The sequence below is a fragment of the Nelusetta ayraudi genome, unplaced genomic scaffold, assembly GCF_046127955.1.
Source record: "Nelusetta ayraudi isolate G7.1 ecotype Tasmania unplaced genomic scaffold, CSIRO-AGI_Nayr_v1 ptg000087l, whole genome shotgun sequence".
Classification (NCBI taxonomy): domain Eukaryota; kingdom Metazoa; phylum Chordata; class Actinopteri; order Tetraodontiformes; family Monacanthidae; genus Nelusetta; species Nelusetta ayraudi.
Genome location: NW_027466137.1, coordinates 933 through 21,382, shown reverse-complemented (window position 1 = coordinate 21,382; position 20,450 = coordinate 933). Strand labels below are relative to the sequence as shown.

Here is a 20,450-nt window from a genome sequence, read left to right as displayed (position 1 = left end):
CATATTTTTGCTGCTCAGACTCGAAGGTTTCTGTCAGTTATGCGTGCGGTCATGGAGAGATGTCATTATGTCCATGCAGTTTTTTGTAGATTCTCTGTAAGAACGAATGAAAAATGATTCTGGCTGCCTTATGAAGACGCTATTTGAAACTCAAACAATCAACTCTGTGATGGTGTTAACGTGATCTTATTACAGCCTCCAAGATAATCCCCCCCCCCCCAAAAAAAAAGTCTCAATATTTTTTGCATCATTTTTCTTTTTTCTTTTTGTTATAAAAAAAAAAAGAAGAGTGTCGCGGAATAGGAAAGGGGAGGTCCTTGGCGATGACGGAAGGGTTTGATGACAAGTCGGTGGTGTGTGTGTGTGTGTGTGTGTGTGTGTGTGAGTCATGCCACATTTCTGCACCTGCTTTTCTTGTTGCCATACAGACATCTTTGATTCCGAGCGGCGTGGCTTCTTGTAGTTCACCTGACCTCATAGCTCAGCTCATTAAGACATTAGCCACCTCACACTTCCCGGGGGGAGGGGGGGGGGGCGTGCGTGGGGGTGCGAGGGGGGAGTGGGCGGTGGATTATGGTCAGATGTCGGATTTCTTTGACGAGACTCTAATCGCCGAGCCGAAGCAGGTGTTGAGTTAACTAGATGAGATATTTCGGGTTGTTCCACCTTGGGTTAGGTGCAGGGATAAGTGGGAGGGGCTTAGGTCACAAGACACGGGTTAAGTAAGAATTTGAAAATAACAGCAAACAAACAAGGTGCTTAAACTTGAGAGCAGAAAGGGGCTTGAACAACAATCCCAATCTGTTGCTTTCCGCCTGGTTTTCAACAACTTGCAGCCTGTTGAGAGCAAACCAGCAAAAAGAACTAAAAAAAAACATCAGACGCTCCAGGTCAGTGAGGGAACCGCATCCTGCATTCTGTGTGGCCGAGGGTCAAGAGGATTCTGATTGGATGACGCTGACTGATGGCGCTGTGGTTACTGCACAACCACCAGATTGTGATATTAAACACAGAATATCAATCGTTTCAGGGACATAGGTATTGCTGTTAGGGTTATTTTCGATAATACAATAGATGAATATTTCATATTTCTTATTTCTTCTCCGGTCATATAATAATAATTCCTGAGCTGGAGGGCAATGTGCACATTAGGCCATTTATCAGAGTGGATTTGAACAACACAACACATGAAAGAGGCAGAGGAGCTTCCGAACATGACGTCATCAGTGTCCGCTCATGTGTGCACGTTTGCATCTCCCCACTGTCATCGTCGTCACCACCACCACCACCACCGGGGGCGGTGACGGGCCGGCCGTCTTCTGCTGAGTCATCACCGCCGCCTCTTGGGATGACGCTGCAATTTTAGCGCCAAACTTAATGCTGTACATCGCCGATCTTTTCCCCCTCCAGGCAGCGCGGCCGCTGCATCGCTGTGTGTGTGTGTGTGTGTGTGTGTGTGTGTGTGTGTGTGTGTGTGTGTGTGTGTGTGATTTCTGCTTGTGGGAAAGACTCTGGTGCAGTAAATTCTTTTTTTTTTTTTTTTTAATCAAATTGAATTCTCTTTCAAATCCTTTTTTTCCCACACTCCAACCATCCAGACGGCAGTAATTTGAGTCACACAGTTCAGCTTCTTTCTCGGAACAAACTTCCGAATCTTCAAGCGCCCCTCGTCATATTAAGAACTTCAGCGTTCAGTCGGCGTCACTCCGCCTGTGCAACGCAATTATAGACAAAACTGAATATTGTCCTCCGCTTCTAATGAGAAACTGGAGACAAAAGCTCATCAGCAAACAGCACAGCGAGGTTTTATTTTCTCCCCAACACTCAAACCTCAGGCGAACCCGTCAAACCTGCGTGACGAGGCAAACAAAATGTTAAACGCAATTATAAAAACAAAGAAGACACCACAAGGAAACTCAGAAGAGATGTATATTATTGTTATTATTGGTTCTCTTCAACTTGCCAGGGAGGAGAAAAACAAAAAGCCCCCTTCAGTTAATCACATGGCAGCCGGGTTCTTTCCTGCGCGGCGCCTTGCCAGGGGTGCAACGGCAGACTAAGCACGCTTTCTTATTTCTTTCATTATTTTTGTTTGTTCGCTTCACCTCGGCCCAAGCAAACAAACAAACGAACAAACCAGACAAAGGCAAATGAAAGAAAGAAGTTCTGTGGTCTTGGGGAATGTGCCCTGCGCTGCAGGGAGAAACACGCTGGTCTCATTGTGTCAGAAGAGGTGGACTCACCGCTCCCAGCATGCACTGCAGAGCGGCGAGCAGTGGCGGCGGCGGAAAAAGAAGGCGGCGGCGGCGGCCGGCCCGGCGGGTTGGAGCGCCTCCTCAGCCCGGTGACTCAGACCCCGCAGACCCGCTTCTAGGGTGGAAGCCTGCACTCTGCTGCTGCATTGACTTGAGCGGTGGTGGCATCGCCCACGACCTCGGTGAGTCACACCGCTGCCCTGCGGCCTGCTGGCCCTGAGCCACGATGATAACAGTGAGGACAGCGGGCAGAATGTTGACAGTGACTTCCAAGTTGGAAGAAGATCCCGCCAGAAGTAGGATGAGATGTTTTGTTTTTGAAGGGGCTGAAAACTCTGCAGTACACGTGCTGGGCCAGTAGTGGGCGACGTGAGCTGACGATCTGGTGCTTGAAAAGAAGGTCGTTTTTTTTTTTTTTTTTTTTTTTATTCCAGGAACGAAGACCCGCCCCCCGAGTTGCTCTACTTCTAATCCAATCAGAAGCGAGGAGGGGCGGGTCTTTGCTCGCAGAAGGTTAGAAGGTGTGGTGTCTGGTTTGACGGAGGAAAGGACAGAAACCCGCAGAAAAACCTCTGAAGTCAGGAGTTCTGTCTCACATTCAACCTGCAGCCAATCAGATTCTTTCACTGGCAATGGTGCCAGGTGGTCAGTGTGAGTGGCAGCGGCAGCTTCAACTGGTCAGGAGGAGAAGAAAAAGAAGAAAAAAAAAACACCAACCCCTTCTTCAGCATCACTGCCAACCTCCCTGGGCAAACACCTTCACCAGGGCACTTTAAGAGAACCCACAGAGAGGGAAAGTCTCACAAAGCGTCACGTCTTGTTTGAATAGCGGAACGTGATCCCTTCCATCCGATTGCAATTGTTGAGCCTAAAAGAGACACAAGATTAAACTAATTAATCCCCATTGAAGTGAACTGAGCGGTAAATCGGAGGTAAGCCAGCGGAGGGAGGAGGCACGGGGAAGCCTGAGTCACTCCACTGTTAGGTGCAAACAAACAAACCACCACGATGCACTTCAACATTCTGCTACGCAAACAAGCGCTCGCCGTCGGTCCACCGATCGGTTCTGGGGGGAAAATCAAACAGGCGAGCAAACAAATCGTCTCGCTGTTAGCGCAGTTTATTCATTTGTTATGATGAATTATTGACATCGTCGTTTACAGTCTGAACAACAAAGCAGACCAGCGGGGGAATAACGGCAGAGAATTTTCTAGCGGGCCCCGAGAACATCACCGTCCAGACACCAGCTGGCTGTGGTCAAACAGCGTCCGGTGGATCTGGAATCATCTTCAATAGAATCGTTCAGAGTGAATCGCTCGGTGCTGCAGCGTTCTACTGTTGACGCAGTGCCATTAATGAAGGTGGACACGGAGTTTGAATCATTTGAATTATTTACCTGTGGGAATAATTGGTCACCGATCACCCTGACTGGCCAATGAGGGTTTTTTTTTTTGGTTTGTTGCAAAACGCAGCTCAAATTCTCATCGTTCAAGAGAAAAAGGAACCGTTTGAATGTTTTAAGAAAAAAAGAGAGCCTTCCCCCGTTTCAATCACAGGCTTCCCTGTCACTCAAGAGCTTTCAACAGCGTCTCAAGAGAGACACTGTTGATTAAACAGCATGGCTGTTGTGTAGGCTTGGTTCTGGCTAGCCTAGATGAAGAAAAAAGCAGCTCTAGTGCGTGGTTGCAGTGGAGACCTCGGCCAGTCGTCTTGCTGAAGGACCTTCATCTCCGTGGCCAGCGCACCGTCGCTACGTGACCAGCAGGTGGAGCAGGGTGGTTTGCCGAACTTGTGAAGAAAGCCTTGAAGAGAGGAAAACCTTTCATTTGTGTGTCACCGTCTTTGTGCAACGTTGATCCAAGCGTTGAAACCCCGCCTCCTTCCGAAGACGGTCCGTTTCCTTTGGAAACTTTATTGTTCAAGCGTTCCCCTCGTTTCACAGGAAACATCGGACTGTGTTTTCCTCGCAATCCAGGAGAAGGGCGCTGGAGTCCCTGCCAGAGTCAGACGACGTCCTGGTACCCCGCCTGCACATACATTAACCTTTGGAGCGTCGGCCGGAGATAAGGTCTCCCGGGCTAGAAGTTACATTCTCCTCGCTGACAGACTGACTGACTGGGTTTGTGATCAGCATTTGCAGCTGATAAGGCCGCCAGTATTCAGGTGCCAGCTGGTGTTGACTTTTCATCCTGCCGGTTCTATCCACATCTGTCCGCTCTTATCTGGCCCCGCCTCCCCCAACTGCTACCCCACTCCCCGCCCCCCCGCCCCCCCGCCGACTGTCTGTCTGTCTGAGTCTGCCGCGCCAACAGTTGACATTTAATGGCAGAGACGGTGACATCCAGCGTCTCCCAGCGCTATTGTTGCAGCCGCTGAAGACGAAGGCGAGGTCAGAGAATTATTGCTGTGGAGAATCCATAGAAAGTCCATGTGGGTCCCGCTAGTGTTTTCTTTGTCATCATTGTCACGCTGACGCACTGAAACTGGGACTGAAAATGCTGCAGTGTGCATGCCAGGCCAAGAGTGGCGACATGGGCTGATTCTCTGGCACTGAGAGACAGAGCTTTGGTTTGTTTGTTTTTGTTGTTGTTTTTCCTGCGAGGGCAAACAGCAAAGACCGCCCCCCCCCCCCCCACCCCCCAGGTGTCTCTACCTCCTAACCCAATCAGAAGCAAGGAAGGGCTCTTGCCTGCTGTTTGCTTTTTACAGAGAACACATGAATGGCCACAATTGTCACACTGCAATGCATTCTGGGCCATCGTCGTTACATAATTCTCCAGGCCAAGGCTCTTTGTGTTGTCGGCACAAACAAACGGACTTTGCGCGATCACTCCGAAAACTGTTTTGGGTTGTCCAGAAAGTTTGTTCCTGTCTAAACGAGAGGGCTAGCGCGAACAAATCTTTCAAATGCCTTCATAACCAGGGGACGTACTGATACCAAGACCGGTATCGGGTATCGGTACTGACACCGGGGTTGGGTACCCTACTCGTACGCGTAAAATCCGTGCCGATACCGCAACACATATTCCAGTTGTACATGTGTGGATATGACAATTTTGTTAAATTTGTCTTTGTCCTACAACGAAATCTGTGACAAGCCACGCCCTATTCTAGCAAAACATGCTAACGAATGCTGTGAGAATAACAGTACATTTATAGAAAAAAGGAAATCTGTATGGCCTCATTAAGTACTCGGTGAGCGAGTACTTGTACTCTCCCCAGTTTCAGCCGACCACCTTCCAGTGTAGACTGGGCCTCACCTAAATCACACCCTGAATTCGCTGATTGGGCAGGAAGGCTCCCTGAAGAGCGGAGTGCAGGTATCATCACCGCAGGAATGAAGCTTTATCGCCGGCCAATTGCCGCCATAATTCCTCTTCTCCACTCCACTTCCTCTCGTTACGTTCAGCACAAATCAGGGTTGAATAATTAACCACCGGGAATTTCTGCGCCGTCCCGGTTCCACTTGTGTAAGCCGGTGAGCCTGCCAGCCTGCCAGCGCTAACTGGTCTGGGCGTCTCTTCAAACCTCCCTCACGGCAAGCTAAAAAAAAGTGGGCGTGGCCAGCGGACGCTGCCAATCCCAAAGCCGTCCTGTCACAAGTGTCCCGGCGCGACCTCGGCAGGGGAACGTTGAACTGTGACAAATGATTTCCACCTGCGCGCACACTCGCACATGCTCACGTATGCACGCACGCACGCACGCGCACACGCACACGCACACACACACACACACACACACACACACACACACACACACTAATCTAGCTGTCTCTTTGATGAAGCTGCTGCAGCCGACCGAGATTTAAAAGCAATCTCATTCACACGCTACATCATTTAGGGTGTTTCCACCGCCTCTACTCGCTTGGTGGCGGTGTTCTGTAGAGATTTCCTACTTCTGCAAAACCTCCTACCGCAAAATCCTACCGAAGAAGAAGAAGAAGAAGAAGAAGAAGAAGATTTTTTTTTGATTTTTACAATCACATTTATTTACAAAATACAGGCTAAAAACTTATGCACCTTTTCCTAACATAAATAAATGATTAAACAAATAATTAAATAGAAGAAGGAGAAGGAGAAGGAGGAGGAGGAGGAGGAGGAGGAGCAATACAGTAAAACAAGAGAAGTGAGCCGGTGGAAACATGCGCTTAGTTTACTTTCACCGCTCAGCAGCGGCAGCAGGTTTGTCCTCACCGGGATGGAGCTCCGGCTCCATGTCCACACACACACACACCCACCAACCCACACACACACACACGCACACACGCACACACACACACACACACATTTGGTGTGCCCAGTGCAGGTAGAGAGGTTAGAATTCTCTCTCCCTCTCTCTCTCTCTCTCCCTCTCTCTCTCTCCCTCTCTCTCTCTCTCTCTCTCTCCCCCTCTCCCTCTCTCTCTCTCTCTCTCTCTCCCTCTCTCTCTCTCTCTCTCTCTCTCATATAACAGATTTTGCTCCAAGCTTTCAGTATAGATAACTGTTTCAAGATTCAATGGTCAAGACTTCAGTGTCTATCGTATATGATATAAATAAATCACAATATTTCCCCACGCACTGACGTCTTTAAAAGCTGCATCATGGCCATTCACTTACTAACGATGTCATCGTGTATAATGGTGTAATAAACAATCAACATGTTTATTATCGCTGCCACTTTACCTCTCGGAATCACTTTCACACCCCGTTTTTCACATCTCCCCATCTCTGCGTCGAGCGCTACCTCCATGTTTAGCGCCCCCCGCCCCCGCGACACCCCCTGCGCTCTCTCTGCATTAAGCCCCCTGTGTTTGTTTCTCAGCCCCTCTCATCCTGCGAGCAGCGCTCATGGGAGCTTCTGAGACCAGCGCGAGCGCTGCTGCTCTCCAGTTGTCTCGCTCCCAGCCCAATGTGAGTGGAGGAGGGAGGAGGCAGGAGGAGGGGGGGGGTTCCGTCCACGCACCCCCAGGCGCGAGAAAGGGAGAGAGGCAGGCGGGGGGGAAAAACAAGGGAGGAAGACGGAGAAGGGAAAGTGAGAAGGAGCTTGTTAGAGATGCAGAGGGGATGATAATAAAGGGCAGGAGGATGAAGTGAGGAAGAAACAATAACAAAACAAGTGCCGGGAGAGAGAGAGAGAGAGAGAGAGAGAGAGAGAAGGGGAGGGTGGGTGTTTGTGTGAGAGCGAGAGAGAGAGAGAGGGAGGGGAAGAGAGAGGGAGAGAGAGAGAGCGAGAGAGAGGAAGAAGGGGAGGGGGGTGTTTGTGAGAGAGGGAGAGAGAGAGAGGGAGGTAGGGAGGGGGAGAGAGAGAGGGAGAGAGAGAGGGAGGGAGGCGAGCGGCACTGCAGACTCTCGCCCACTGTCACTGCTCGGCTGCCAGAGGACAGAGGCGGACACGGAGAGCGCGCGGCCGGGGGATGGAGCGGCACGAGCGGCTCGGCCACTGAGAGCCTCCGACTGGACGTCCGGCCCGCGGAGAGAGAGGACACACGTGCATACACGCGCGCACAACACACACACACACACACACACACACACACACACACACACAAGCGCCGGGGAGCCGCTGCAACTCCGTTCTCAGCGCCGCCGAAGAGAGGACTTCAACTCCTGCAGGACACCACATGAGCACACACACACACACACACACACACACACACACACACACCTCATTAATTATCCTGCTTCTTGCTCTCTCACTTCTTGCAACCCAAGCACGTTTTTCTTTTTCCTCCTCGCTGCATTTTTTGGGACCTTTAATTTTTGATTTTTGATGTTTTTTTTCTGACGCCTCTTTTTTTTTTTTTTTTTTTTCTATCGAGCCTTCTGAGTGGATTTACTTTCCGGCCCCCCACCCCCCCCACCCCCCTTGTGGAGGAGCATGGGTCCTGGGTGGAGGGCGGCTGCAGCAGGGAGCCACCGGATCGGGACCGAAGGCAGCCGCCACCTCGTGGTCACTCTGCTGCTGCTGTCCGGCGCCCTGTGGACGGCCGGCGGCCAGACGGACGACGGCAGGTCCGTCTACTTCTGGGAAACAGGTATGACGGGCTGACACCCCCCACTCCTCTCACCAACGGCCACCGCTGTAACGAGGCATTAAACGACTTGATAACTTTTGCACGTTTGGTGCAAACGACCTTGTTAACGGTCCCGAGAGTTGCTTCCTCCCGCCACGCCGATTCACACAGGTTCTACAGCCCCAGTGGGTTGTTGCTGGACTGTCTCCCTCTGTCTGTCTGTCTGTCTGTCTGTCTGTCTGAGGCGTCAAACTCTGACAACTCCAGAGAGGCTCGCAGGCTTGAAATGTGATGTTGAGCCGACTTGTAGTTGGTGATCTGCTTCAGTGTTTGGATTGAAATGTAGCAGAGATTCAATTTCAAATGTTTCTTTCATTTTTCTAATCGCCCCCCCGCCCCCCCCTCCACATATGCTGGTTATTGGTTGCTGCGTCGGCGGCTCCCTGCTGTGTGTGTTTGTGAGGAACTCACCCGTGGCTGCAGACTGGTAAGAGTCAGGCGTGTGTAAAATGTCTGGTCAAAGGTGGGCAGTGCACAACTGGAGAGCTCAGCTCACCACAGGTGTGGCGCACTGGCCTGCAGTAAACGCCCTGCTGGGAATTTTTATTATTATTATTATTTTTTTTTTTGGAGGATAAATAATTGAAAAACAAACTAAAGTGGGGAAAAAAAATAGTTGAAAAGTCATAAATGAGCGACGCTGATCCCTGCGGAAGCAGCGACACCTCAGGCTGGGCTCCCTGCTGCAACACACACAATCGAATCAAACTATTATGTTGTCAAGACCACTCTGTTTCCAACTCATCCACGCACCTACCCTCAATCTGACCTGGCCTGGCCTGGCCTGGCCGGGTAGCACTGCTCCCTCCTGCCCCCCTGCCCGGGCTGACGTATCCCTCCGCTCTCCTGCCGCTCTGCATCTTTAAAGAGGATGTAGCTGAGTAAGGAGATTAAAGCAGCAGCAGGATTTAACAGCCCAGGAAAGACGGAGGAGACTTGAGGAAGGAGGGGAGGGGAGGGGGGGGCAGGGAGGGGAAGGGGAGAACTGGGGGGGGGGGGGGGGGGGGTGGGTGGGGGGGGGGGTCTATCTTAACCTACATCCAGCCGACTGTAGGTCAGCGTGATTACGCCTCTCTCCCACACTGAGCGGCTCCTCCTGCAGGAAGCCTGCAGGCTCCTCGCTTTGAAACCTAATCCACCACTCCGGGTTTCTTCCCGTCGCCCCCCCCCCACCCCAAAACAAGAGGTAGTGCATTGATTTCAGCCTCACTGTCTCCCCGTCTTCCTCCTCCTCTGCGTTCCTCAGCTCTCTTTTGTTTTTGTTTTTTTGGTCTTTTTTCGGTCAGCTTGCAAAGCGTTCAGAAAAATTGAACACACGCGGGCTAATTTAGGGGCTTTCAATCCCTGCGCTCCCCATCAAAAACCTGATTATGTTTTTTTTGTTGTTTGTTTTGCTGCTGCTGCTGCGGGAGATTTGCATACTTTCTTGTTGCCGATCGAAGCTTATTTTTTTAAAGAGGGAGAGAGAGAGAGAGAAGAAGAAGAAGAAAAGCGATGATGTTTGTGCACATTTGCCGAGTGCGCAAAGGGAGGGAATATTCTTGTGGCAAAGCAACGCTCTGATGTTTTGCATATTGATGAGCCGAGCTGAAATACAACCCCTGTCTTCCAAACTGTGGGGAATTGGGGGGAATGTGCGTTTGCTTTTATTGCCTCCTGTGAAAATATGATGTATCTGTTTTGGAAGGTGAGACGGTTCAGGTTTTTTTTTCTTTTCTATTTTTTCCTTTCTTTTTTTTTTTTTTTTTTTTAAAGCTGAGAGAGATTTCTATTCAAATGAGGCCGATGGAGACAAGAGGCCCTGCTTACCGGCTGAAAGTGATATTTCCGAAGGCGGCGGCGGCGGTGATAACGACTCGCCGCCGCTTCCTCCCGAAAACCTTTTAGAGCGACGGCAGCCAGTTTGTCTCCCTCTGTCCCTCTCCCTCTCTCCGCCACCTTTCTTTCTTCTTCTCCTCCTCCTCTTTTCTTCTTCTTCTTCTTCTTCTTCACCTCCTCCGCATCTTTATCTTTCCCCCCCGCCGTGGCGTGACATCCGTGCTCTAATTTACATTTCTGTGTAAAGACGTTTCCAGTGAGTGCTTGGTGGAGGACACGCACACACACACACACACACACGCACAGACACACACCTACACACAGAAGACACACATGCGCTGACATTCCACAGCAGCAGCTGTGTCTTTGTTGCCTGCTGCTGCACACCTGGGTGACAATCGTCTTGCTGCAAAGTGCCACACGTGCAGCACAGTTCAGCAGGTGCGCCGTCCTCGTCTCTCCGCTGTTGCTACTGTTGTTGCTGCTGCTGCTGCTTTTGTGCGTCGCTTCATTAGCCGGCGTTGTCGTCGTTGCGTTTTCTTTTCCGAGCTGTCGGCACCATCGAAACGTCAGCCGGAAGAAGCAATTACAGCCTGGTGGAGCAGGTGACGTGGTGGCATGTTGCACACACAGGGAGAGAGAGAGAGAGCGTGTGTGTGTGTGTGTGTGTGTGTGTGTGTGTGTGTGTGTGTGTGTGTTGTCTGGAGCCGCAAACACAAACACGTGCACAAACGTTGTGCAGCGTTGATTTTTCAGTTGATTTTTTTTTTGTGAGTGTGTGTCGATCATGTGGCCTGTGTTGTATCTGTTCTCACACTAACACACACACACACACACACACACACACACACACACACACACACACACACACACACACACACACACTCGCAGACACAGTTGTGTGCGTTGCAAATACAGAGCCAAGAAACGCACAAACAATTGTTGCTTTGCATTGTTGTTGCATCTGTGCACACGCACACACACACGCACACACGCACACACACACACACACACACTGTCCAGATTGACTGTAGTTCCAACGACGGCAGAGTCACCTTTGATCCTCTGATCAAGCCGCTCCGGCCCCTCCTCCTACTGTCTCGTCCAATCAGGTGGCATCTCGGGCGTAGCTCGTGGACGCGCTAATCCCCGACCACTCTTGACAATCCAGGTTGTAGGTCTGTCGATGCCGCGGCGGCTTTACACCACAACGCCTTTTGCCAAATCTCGTAAGCATTGGACTTTGTTGTCATTGGGATCCGGTGGCCGTTCGTCCGGCACGGCCTCACCTCTGACCTTTGACCTCCAAAACAAAGTCGCCGTTCCCCCCTTCGGTCAGACCCAACGTCACGCAGCTCCAGCACGCACAGCTCCTATCTGCTTTGTCGGAAAAGGAGAACGGCGTTTCGGGAAGGAAACCCAGAAGAAGTTCCTTGCAGGTCCTTCCAATCTCCACATCGGTTTGTTTATTTGCGCAAACGTCCGCAGAATATATTAAACCCCCAGGACGGAAAGTGAAACCTAACGAGGGGAAAAACCGAATTAACTTCATCTCAGGCTCTGCAATTTGCAGCCGAGGCGATGCGAGAGCTCCGCCTTTTGCCTCCTGCCTCCTGCCTTCTGCCTGCGCGCGAAAACCTGCTTGAAAATGTCAGCGGGAGAAGCTGGCTTCTATCTTCAGGTGCAACAGAACCGCAGCCGTCGGGTTCCAAGGCTGCGCCTGGCGGGAGCTCCGGCCCTGTGAATAAGACCCGATGTCGGTGATTTCCTTCTCCACTCCGGACACGCACACGCATGTGCACATGCACGCTCACTACGTTAGCATAGACAGTGGAGAAAACCAAGTGATTGCCTCGGTCCGACTGTGACTGGACAACTGAAGCGCTCGCGTTGGTCCCACTGAACTCAGAGTTGGAGAACTCAGATTAAGACGCCCAGATAATGCGACTGGAATTCAAAGTTTTCCCCTCATGTATCCGCCCTAGTCAGAGCCTAGCTGGACGGCGCACGTGCACGAGCATCTCCAAACAAAAATCAGTTTTCAGTTCATTTGTGTACTACAGAACAATGGCTCTTCTCAACTGGAGTGGAATTGGCGCTCGTAGTTTCCTTCCTGGAGGAAGTCTGCAGAGCTTCTCAAATGATCGCCGCCCTATTGGGAAATTGTCTCTCCAACATGTGTTCAAAACTCTCTCATTGCCGTGGGGTTTTCTACTTCTATTGATCAACACAATGAAAGGAGTGGGCAGGGAGGTTCCATTGCCTTGACTGGAGCTCCATACGCCGCAGTTCCAGACCCTCTCCCACCAGTCTGTTCTCTCAACCTGTGAGCACCAAGAGCGGAGGGCCCGGGCGCAAAGCGTAGAATCGAAAAGACACGGTTGTGTTGCAGCCCTCCAACAGCACACGTTGGCGTTGTTGTCTGCCTCTCCAAATCACCATCAGTTTCCCCTCGCTGAACAGCGGCTGTGCCACCACCCTCGGTGAATCGTCCAAAAAAAATCTCAAGCATACAAAACACGTTACTGGCGACTTTAAAGAAAGCAAAGAAAGCATGAGAGCCGAGGGAAAGCAGTTGCCTCAGGCAGCCCAGAGCAAAGTGTTACCTGGATGCTGACTTCATTCACTTCGTCTCGGTGGCTCACAGAGGAAGGAGACAGGTGACAGATGGGATACTGAAGTGCAGCTCAATGAAAGTTTGCGTATATAATTTTCCTCCTTTTCTTTTTTTTTTTTTCTTTTTTTTTTTTCCAATGCGCTCCCTAACAGAGGTGTAAGAGTTACTTACACACAGGGTGTAGTCACTGTGGTGGATGTGGGCTGCCAGTGGGTCGCCAGTCACACGTTTGTTTTCTGACCAATCCGCTGATGGTGGCGCAGCACACCTGCAAGTTTTCCATGAGGAATCCCGTTCCCGCGATGACCAGCACGGACGTAACACCGGCGTCGCGTCGAGCTCCGGCCGCTTTGTTATCGAGCGAGGAAAGAGGCTCGCCGCAAATGAACGCGCTGAAAAGACTCACATGGCCCCCTAGTGTTCGGTGGGAGGATACGTTCCCGTCAACAATTCAACTTCCTCAGCTGCGCGTACGCTGAGGCGAGGAGAGAAGTCCGATGAGGCGGGAAAACCCAGTGATGAGCGTGGCTGGATGAAGCTGCGTGTGCAGACGCACTCACTCAGGTGCTCGGCGTTTACAATGTTCACCGAGCTGGCGAGGAGGTGGGCGTGGCCTCTGCCTTTTTTCTTTTCTTTTTTTTTTTTTTTCTCTTTTCTCTCCCACAATCACCTGCTATAATGGGGGGGGGGGGGGGGGGGGGGGCGCTGGAGAGGCCATCCTGGGAAATTGAAGGGGAGCGAGTGTGATGGGTTCACAAGTTCAAGACAGCGGCGGTGGCGGTGGTCATGGCGGTGGAACGCCCTCGGCCACACTGATTACACTTGGATAAGCTGAGTTCAATGGCGGCGTCTGCAGTGAGGTGGTGGTTGTGGGGGGGAGGTGTGTGTGTGTGTGTGTGTGTGTGTTTGTGTGTGGGAGTCCTTCAAATAAAAGTCACCCCTCTTGCTGGACTTGGCTCCTCTGAGACGCCAGCACCATTCCACTAATTGCAGCTCAAATGCAAAGTCCCTCCCACTTTGACCTCTGAAGGATGTTTTTTCCCCCCTTCACACCTGCCGCTCTTGATTGATGGTGGGGTGTGTGTGTGTGTGTGTGTGTGTGTGTGGGGGGGGTTAAAGAAGGAGGAGAAGAAGCAGCATGAGACTGAGCTCATGCTAAAGAAGCCCCGCCCCTGAAACGGCCTCATGCTAATGCCAGCGTAGCAGCGCTGCGTCCTGGAGCGCGTGGCCAGCAAACACCTGGCCAACTGACTGAGTCACCGGGGGGGAGGGGCGGGGCTTCTGCATGGTCCCAGCTTTCGCGTCATTCTTTCAGCAAGCGTGTTCCAACGCCACCCTGTGTCACCCTGATTTGCATAGAACCGCGGGCCGGACCGGAGTGCTGCTGGGTAATGCGTTCCGTCGCCGCATATAAATGAAGTGAATTTCCCGGGATTTTCATTTTTCATTACCTACTTTTGCCAAGGGCTTCTTTCCCTGTGCAATTCTCTGTTTTGTTTTGTTTTGTTTGAACCACTTTCTGCCGTTGGACTGCGGTCCGAGTGGGTTTTGAGTTGCGTTGCGTTTTGTGTGCTCCTTTCCGCCCGTTGCCCGGCCGCATTTTCTATTTTGCCAAACATGTTTGTTTTCTCGGTCGTGATAAATAGGAATTATTCCGGTTTTGGCCGCCAAAGCACCGTGCTGTCGCGCCCGTTGGCCTGATAAAGCGATTGTGCGGTTCGACGGCTGGACGGACGTCACGTTTGACCCAGATTGGAGCACTTTTTTTGCAGGTTTTTATCCGACTCCTGCGCGCGTTTAAAAAAAAAAGGAAAAAAAAAAAGACGATATTTCATCCCGCTGAGAGAAAGATCGCAACGAGAAGCCAGAATTTGTGTAATCTAAATGGCGCAGATTACCGACGCTAAAACCTCGGCTATTACCGACACAGGAGCGGCCGTGGCCGCGGCGGCGGAGGCGGAGGCGGGATTAGAGATTAAACTCCGTCCAAAAAACTTTGGTTGGAGTGACATAAGAGGATTCCCGCCGCTTCGCTCTGACATATTCAAACGTGGAACATATTTCGGACGGGTCACAGCGTCGCCACCCGGCTCGCCCCGCACCTCCACGCCGGCAGATCAGCCAGGAGAATTATGGGATGTTTCCTCTCCGATTATCTGCCGGGGACCTGATATCATCTGATCTGAGACACGTGCCGCTCTAAAAAGATTAGGATATGATGCTTGACCCAGATTGTGTATGCGTACGTATGTGTGTGTGTGTGTGTGTGTGTGTGTGTTTCCGTCCGATGATGATGATGATGATGATGATGGAAAATCACCCAAAGCTGAACTCTGTTTTCAATGGCGGCTCACATTTCTATTGTACATCTTCTGCCAGCCAGGCTCTCAGACAGCAGCCCGGCACCTGAATCACGTCTATTTACAGTTTTCTTATTTTTAGCCTCAACTGGAAAAAAACAAACAAAAAAACCCCAACAAGTTCAAACCAGTTCAAATCTTCTTTTTCATCCGAGATGTGATGCTTTGACAAAGCTCTTAAAAAGGTGTCTATAGAAAGCAGTGAGCTTCATTGCACTCAGAGTTCTACCTGCGACCGGACCCCAAGCTCCAGCCAGGCCCAGGTTCTAAAACAGCGCTTGGTAAACTCTTTTTTAATTGGTGGAGCCACAATGGGTTCTAAAACCCATCCTCTAGCTTCTGAAAACACTGACAAATGGGTGAAATTCAGCTATTTTATGACTTCCTGACGATGAGTATCATTTCTTTAAGTATGGCGGACCGTAATAACAAGCTTAATGGGCTGCATGTGGCCCGCAGGCCGTAGTTTGCCCATGCCTGACCTAGGACCAACCAACTAGGCCTGGCTGGGTCCTGGTCAGCTCTGCTCCTGGTCTGATGGACCTGCTGAAGCTCAGAGATTCTGCTCCTTCGTGGTCTCTGCAACCTTTTTACCTGCTAAATTGTTTGTTTGCTGAGATTTTAAGCTAATTAATTGTGCAAGGCGGCCGCACCGGAGTCCGAGTTGGGAAGCAAAATCATCTGACCATGGGTTCTCATGGGTTCTGACGTCTACTACATGTGGACCTACTCTGAAAAACACCAGCAAAACCTTTTTGTTTAGTTTTTTTTTCCAGGTGTGCACAGGTTAACAAACTAGAGTGTGAGTTCACACTGCTGCTACTACTGCTGCTGCTACTGCTGCTGCTGCTGCTGCTGCTGCTGCTGCTGCTGCTGCTGCGGCCTCGGTGGCAGAGGAGTGGGGATGGGGTGGGGGGGGGTGGCCTTCTGAGCTCAAAACAGGCTGTTTTGCTTCCTTGAGAGCCGAGGGGGCGGAGCCAGGAGCAGCGGCGATGCGTCATCGATGAAGGCGGTGACATTTGCTTCCACCCGCCGCCGTGGCTGAGTTCAGAGAAAGCTGCCGGCCTCTCGTGGCAGATGTGAGTGAGTGAGTGAGTGAGTGGGCCGATGTCGAAGTGGATTTCACCGAGAGATTAATTCATCATTTGATCCGCGCTCAACTGTAAACACAGACTCTTCTAATCTTCGCAGTCGGCGCCCTTCAATCTCGTTCCATTCCGCGGAAGCATTAGAATATTGAGTTGCTGCCGCTGCTGCTGCTGCTGCTGCCGCTGCTGCTGCTGCTGCTGCTGCTGCTGCTGTTGCTGCTGCTGCTGCTGCTGTTGCTGCTGCTGCTGCCGCTGCTGCTGTTGCTGCTGCTGCTGCCGCTGCTGCTGTTGCTGCCGCTGTTCATAACTCCCTCGTTGTTGATGTTGAAAGTCACGGTGCACTTTTGGCCCCCTTTCAAAATGAGTCCACGCATGTTTTTGGATCCTAAATTGAATCTTAACAAACAAAACAAACAAACAACAACAGACATACAGTGAGACGGTGGTCCCTCAGGGTCCGTTGGTGGCTTTAGCTGATTGTCTGTGACGGTGTTTGCTCGTCCCTGATTTGATGCTGCTGCTGCTGCGTGCAGTGATATCGACCCCTGTGTCTTTTGCGCTTTGTCTGATTTTGCATTAAACAAGTGCAGCAGTGAAAGGAAAATGGTAATCAACAAGACTTCATCCAGCATCAGGATGCAGCCCAGTGACGCTGCCAAGCATTTTATTACTGAAGAGAAATGATAATGTATCAAGTGGAACGTATAGATAGAGTCTAATGTATCTGCTTTCAAACAAGTATTTCAACTGGATGGACGAGTTGGACCCTGACGCTCCAACATCCTGCTGCAGCTTCTAACGTTCAAGCGTGGGCTCTTTGGTAGCTCGCTTGCTCACACCGGCAGCCACTGTTTGCCAGCGACATTGACCTGTGACCAAGATGTGAAGTGAATATTAGACCCATGTCTTCGACGTGGAGTCGGAATAGAAAGGGGACAAGGCGGGGAGTGTGCTGACGTCAGTGGTTCAGCAGGTTCTATTTGTGTCTTGTGCGGTGTGGCAAACACACCTTAATCTCTCTAAAAAAAAAAACAACAACAACAATTATAAACACAGCGCTCCACACGCCTTCGCTCAGGCTCAGTCTCGAATAATCATTTTTAAAAATGCCTTGCTTGTCCTTCAGCAGTGATGGAGAAGCTACTCTGAAAAATAGTAAATGAAACTAAAGTTACTCTAGATTAAATATGGCTTTGCTACAGCAGAAGCTATCCCCAGAGAAGTGTAGCAAGCTACACCGCAAGCTACATGGCAAAAGTAGCTAGCTACATCAAGGCTACTTTTTTATTGTGTCAACTTAACGATCAAGAACGACTTTCCACCATACAAATAAGCAGGCCAAAAAATGCTCAGTTTGATTGTTTGTTATAAAACAAAGTGGAACACTTCAAACAAGCCCTGTCTGGCTTTTTTGCGTCTTCCGTCTTTTAACATTGACTGGCCGTTCGATGTAGTAAATAAGTAGAAAAACTGTGGAAACGGCAGTGAAACAATAATCAAATAAACACAGTGGTAAAATGTCCTGGCCGAAGCAAAAGTGCATTATACGCTACAATCTCTGATGGAACGAAGACTTTCAGCACAGTGGAGACTTTCAGACTGTTTCAGCTCCAGTCACAATAGCAGAGTGACAGTAACCTGGATACGGCTATGGAGAAGAATTATTGTGATTGTTGACTTCCTGGACGTCGTCTTCTTCATCGCTGCCGACGCTGGAAATATCTGAGGCCGCCTCTGGTGTTTGGACTCTGCTTCCTGGTTGGAGCGGCATGACCCGCCCTATCCTGCCTCCGATTGGGTCACCTTGCCCAATCATGAGTCCACATAGTCGTCATGTCTACAACCAACCAATCATCATGGATAACCCCCCCCCCCCTCCCCCACATATCTTTATTCAGCATACAGTTTTCTCATAGACGGTAATGTGTAGCGTCTGAGTGACGCTCCGTCAGGACTGGAGTCTAAAAATAGCTACGCTACATTCATTCATTCATCTTCTATACCCGCTTGTTCCTATTCGGGGTCCCCGGGGGTCTGCTGGAGCCTCTCCCAGCTGTGTTGGGGCGAAGGCAGGGCGACACCCTGGACAAGTGGCCACTTCATCGCAGGGCCTCGCTACGCTACAGAAAAAGCTATTTAGTTCAAAAGGAGCGGCGCTACCGTGACGCTACGGAAAAATGTAGTTAACGCTAGCAGCGTCGCAACTTGCGGTGCTACTAACGTCCGAACCAGCAGTCGGGACTCTTGGAGACTGGCAGTATGTTTCCTCAGTGAAGTTGTTCATAAATCTGTCACCTCGCTGTAATAGCGAGCTTATTAGCATTCAGGGCGCTAAAACACAAAGTACTTTATCCTCAAGACTACTTCCAAGATTTCAATGCATTCTTTCTTTTTTTTTTTATTCCGTGTCAAGCCGTACTTAGCTATATTAATGGTGCCTGTGCCGGCGGAAATTGGAAAAGCTGCTTCATTTGTGCTTCGGCTAATGCATAGAAAAGAGAAAGCGTGTGTGTGCACGTGTGTGTGTGTGTGTGTGTGTGTGTGTGTGTGTGTATACGTGCGTGTGTGTGCAAGAGAGAGAAAGAGAGAGAGAGAGAGAGAGCACTCTTGATTTAAGCCCCGACACTAAGTATAACAGGCCTGAGACGTCGAGCCTGTGACAAAAAGTGAGGAGAATTTTTCGCTATTTAAATAAAAAAAAAAATAAAAAAAATAAAAAAATGAATTCAGAGGCTTTAAACTGGGAGAGTGTGCCAAGCCGAGCTGCGCACTATAGTGTCTCCACTGTAAAGTGGGAGCGTGTAAAGGGCAGAGGCGGAGAGGGTGAGGGAGTAGCTGGCTAATCACCAGCGACAGAGCGGCCCCTGGATTAGCGGCAGGGCAGCAGATGGCCGCCACTGACCGGTGTTGCCAGGCCCACTGGCTCCTGTGGCTGCAGCATCGCCTCTAAAATCCCTCCACCTCGTTCACTGGGAGGAGTTAAACTGATCAGTTTTAACCAGTCACTCTCACCCCCCCCCCCCCCCCCCCACCCTGGATTCATATATTTATGATGCATTCTCCTTTAGAGACTCCTCGACGGGGTTTTTTTTTTTTTTTTTTGGGGCAGATGTTTGAGCTGCAGCAGTCATTTTAGGGACAAATTAAATTGCAGTTTCACTGGACCTCATTGTCCAATCAGGAGCGAGACACGATTATCTGCTCCGACCCGGGCCATCAAATAAGAAGCGCGGTCCACTCTGGGACACTCGAAGCAGCGCCGCTAGCAGACTCCAGAACGTCGGTGGTACATTAGCGAGCTAGCCTTAGCTAGCCGGGCGAGCTAACGACGTCAAGAGTGGCTAGCTCGCATTCAGTCCGACTGGCTCCATTTTCCAAACCCACAATAGAAAACGTCGACATATATAGCAGGCGCCCCCGAACTTGTGCTAGCGTTGCTAGTCAGGAACTTTCAAATAAATCTGCATTGGCATCCTGCTGTCTGCGGCCGAGCCAGGCAGCAGGAGCTGCTGGCAGGACGAGATGGAGGAAAACTCAGACGTCTAAAAACTAATTCCTCTCATTCTTCTTTTCTCAGACTAATTTGGGATTTTATTATCATGATTTTTTTTCCCGATCCACTCTTAATTTGTTTGTTTTTCCTTTCATCCGGCGACTGTAATTGAATTCACTTAGTGTCAAGCGAAGGAGAACGGGACCATTTTTTCTTTTGTTGTTGCCGGCTTCTCATTTCACTCTTTGGACTCCAAGTTTGCCGGCTACCCAGGGGATTCGTTTTCAATCCTCTCTCCAAAAAAACAATTCATTATTTCGGCTAATTCAGACCGCCCCCCCCACCCCCCCCCCCAAAAAAAAAAAATGGTTTGAGGTTTGACGCTCTCGCTCTGCGGTCGACTCGTCGCAGGGCGTCAAGACGAGCCGCAGATGCAGGGGACGACACGCCGTCGCATTGTTTTCACACACAGACACAGACACAGACACAGACACAGACACATGCACAGACACATGTACAGACACGGACACAAGATACAGACACAGACACAAGATACAGACACATGCACAGACACAGACACAGACACAAGACAGGTCACCTTTCCCTTTCTCGCCGCCTCCCTGGGCTCAGGATGACTAATGCTGATGTCACTCATTGGCCAGAAATATCACATGACTCCTCAGTGTCGTCACTTAGTGGGAGATGTTGTGTGTCGAATGTCGGTGAACGTTTGGGGTGAAAAAAAAAGGAAAGAAAAATGAAAAA

General features: G+C 50.4%; 1 protein-coding gene across 1 annotated transcript in view; it reads right to left on the bottom strand.

Moving 5' to 3' along the window:
* tmem106ba (transmembrane protein 106Ba) overlaps positions 1–14,369 on the bottom strand; it is a 28,527-nt gene extending 14,158 nt beyond the window's left edge. The window contains exon 1 of the mRNA XM_076045757.1: positions 14,362–14,369. The gene's annotated coding sequence lies outside the window, so the exon portion shown is untranslated. The remainder of the gene's footprint in view (positions 1–14,361) is intronic.
* Between the last annotated feature and the right edge of the window lie 6,081 nt (positions 14,370–20,450).